Here is a 3,633-nt window from a genome sequence, read left to right as displayed (position 1 = left end):
AGTTCCTCACATCCTAAAAACATGGAATATTAAAGTTGTATATAATAATCCATATACTTTTAAGGAGTTAATTATTAAAAATTCACCTAGTGTCTCAAGTGGCTGCACATACAAGATTCCTTGTAGAGATTGTAAAAAGTATTACCTTGGTCAAACGGGCAAGAAACTCTCAACAAAGATTAAGCAACACAAGTACAGTGTAAAAACAGCACAAGAATCTAGTGTCCATATGAGAGTTTGTCCATATGAGAGATTTTGATCATCGTACTGATTGGTCTAATGCTTCATCCATTGTCTTGTGATTCTTTTGCCAATAGGAACATTATTGAAAGTTGTATGATAAAAAAAATCTGAAGGATCCAACATTAATACTAGCAATGGTATTTTTATATTAGATTGTTTCATCATTAACAAAATCTGTAATCACATTACACTTTTTCAAAAATTATTTGATTATATGTATTCTAATGTTTATTACATTTTCTCAATGGTCATTGTCTGTACCTTTCCCATTTTATTTTCATACCTCTAATATACCTATATGTAACTTTTTTCTTTTGTATTCCCCTGAAGATGTGAAATATCACGAAAGCACTTGGGAATTCTAGTTTTTCTGGTTTCCTTTGTGGTGATCAGCAGTATGTACATATATATATATATATATATATATATATATATATATATACATATATATGATATATATGTATATATATATATAAATATATATATATATACATATATATGATATATATATATATATATAATATATGAGGTGAGGATGGCTTTGACACATGGAAAGAATGAGTGAAGAAAAATTAGTAAAAGAGGTGTGGAAGGTATAGGTGGAAGGAAGGAATATGAGGGGCGTCCTAGGATGAGATGGATGGATGGGGTAAAAGGGGAGGAATGTCTGTTGAGGAAGGACGGGAGAGGACAGAAGATAGGGGTGAATGGAGAAGTGTTGTGTATGGATGATGCTGTGATGCATAAGTGGAGTGGGTGGGGGAGGGGGGTGAGGAAGTATGTATAAGAAATAATTTGACGGAGCCCCAAGGGATTTCTCCCCGTCTTTTCCTTTTCTTCATGAGGAGACGGAGAGGGGGGGTCGCCGAATTAATGAAGCGGCCTTGCTGTGGATGTGTTGTGTCTTGCGACACTGCTTCTGACCCAGGGCAGTGGACAGGCTGCAGGGATGACCCGTCATCCGGGAGGTGCCAAGATGAGAGGGAGGGAGGAAGGTGGAGGGGAGTGCAGTACGTAGGGGATGGAATGGGTGGGAGTGGTTTCTATGCCTTTTTCTTTTTGGCTACCCCCCCGTGTAAAGGGGAAAAAGCCTTTTGTATATGTATGTGTCTATATACATATATATATGTATATATATATATATATATATATATATATATATACATATACATATATACATATATATGTATATTCATATAATATATATATATATATATATGTATATTCATATAATATATATATATATATATATATATATATATATATATATACACCAAAGGCTTTTTCCCCTATCAGTTTCTCTCTCCCTCCCTTCCTTCATCTTTCTCTCTGCCTCACTCACCCCCCCTCCCCTCTCTCTCTCTCTCCACCCACCCAAAATATTAGCTCGAATAAACAACCCTCAGGTACTCTGGGGTTGCGGATGTTTACAACGTCCACGCAGTCGTATGAAATGTGCAAGGTAGGGAAAGCCTCTGCTTTGCAGTGGATTTCGAATGACGGATCGATCTGTACGTGCAACTATATCCATTGGACTGCGATACAAGATATAGTTATTAAACTAAATGCTGATTCGTGTTTTTATTGATCATGAATATTTGTTAAGTGAAAGGGAAATGAAATTTGAGAATATAACCACAGTTTGCAACATAAAATGCGTGATTCGAATCTTCTAGAAAATACCTTTACGGAAATGACCATGCACAGTCTAATTAGCAGGTTACTCAATATCAACTTTTACCTTTCATGATGAAAATATTAAATATCAATACGATTTTTATAATTCAATTTATAACTTAAATATGACAAATAATGTCTTAGTGGATGTAACGAAAACATAAAATTGAAATCTGGGTCCCATGTTGTCAACATACCAGGAAAAAGAAGAAAACTTTGAGTTTAAGCTATGACATTAAAATTGGTAGACGTTTATCAAATATTAAAGTGTGTCGCTGGGAAACTTTTGGTCCTTAATGAATCCAGACTTAAAAAAAAAAAGTATTATTTTCATAATCATGCTTGAAGGAATTGTCTCTTTTACAATTATATTATGAAAATACATATACATATAAACTGCGAAAATACAGTCATATATTTCTTGTCGAAGATTGTCTTATATGCAAGAAAAACAACTTAGATAAATGTTACAAGGAATGCCTCTTGTTAATGAGTTCATTAACACTTAAACGACTGAGGGTTCGTCTATCTGACTGAAATCGTCTGGCGCACTGAGTTGTAATCAGGTCATTACTCTGTCTCTGGCCGTGTTTTCAATGTCTTTTGTTATTGTACAATACCATCGATAGGTCTGTCGCAAAACTATTTCAAACTACCACTGCTCACTGGTTTCAACAACACAATGACATTTACAAAATCAAACTACTAATTCATATGACATGTAGGCTCGTGTTACAATAAACAAAAATGAGTGTACGAGTTTACAAATTATTGTGAAAAACTAGTGTGTGTGTGTGTGTGTGTGTGTGTGTGTGTGTGTGTGTGTGTGTGTGTGTGTGTGTGTGTGTGTGTGTGTGTGTGTGTGTGTGTGTGTGTGTGTGTGTGTGCGTGCGTGCGTGTGTGTGTGTGTGTGTGCGCGCGTGCGTGCGGGTGCGTGCGTGCGTGTGTGTGTGTGTGTGTGTGTGTGTGTGTGTGTGTGTGTGTGTGTGTGTGTGTGTGTGTGTGTGTGTGCGTGTGTGTGTGTGCGTGCGTGCGTGCGGGTGCGTGCGTGTGTGTGTGTGTGTGTGTGTGCGCGCGTGCGTGCGGGTGCGTGCGTGCGTGTGTGTGTGTGTGTGTGTGTGTGTGTGTGTGTGTGTGTGTGTGTGTGTGTGTGTGTATGGGTGTTTGTATCGCACTATGGATACAAACAAATGTACATGTACAATTATTGGTAGTAATTTATACATAATGTATAGTGAGTGTCATATTTTGTACAGTAGTGATAAATCGGGCCCTACACGATCAGTATTACTGCGCAATATTCCGTATTGTACAATATTATTGACCACTTTGCCGACACCATTTGTCATTTGTGTTATGACTAATAAGGGGTTCCAAAGGTCGCTGGTGTCCTGTCCCAACCATCACGAACCTTCCTTACACCGTCAATAATATTGTACAATACGGAATATTGCGCAATAATATTGATCGTGTAGGGCTCGCATAAAGGGAGACCGAAGTACCTACCTACCTGGAGCCTGCTCTACCATATTCCTCATTTACAAACTTCGAAGAGATTTATGATACCTCGCCTCAGGAACTGGACTCTGCGTCTCAATGGTTGATTTATTTATTTATTTTGTAGACGTTGTAAAGATGCGCTACCCCAGAGTACCTGAGGAGTGTTTCTCTTTACGAGTATTCGGGTTGACCGGTTAACAAGCTCATTCTGAG

Source organism: Oratosquilla oratoria, chromosome 8 (assembly GCF_046742065.1).
Source record: "Oratosquilla oratoria isolate Oo_2021 chromosome 8, ASM4674206v1, whole genome shotgun sequence".
In the NCBI taxonomy this organism is placed as follows: domain Eukaryota; kingdom Metazoa; phylum Arthropoda; class Malacostraca; order Stomatopoda; family Squillidae; genus Oratosquilla; species Oratosquilla oratoria.
Note: the sequence above shows the minus strand (reverse complement) of the source record.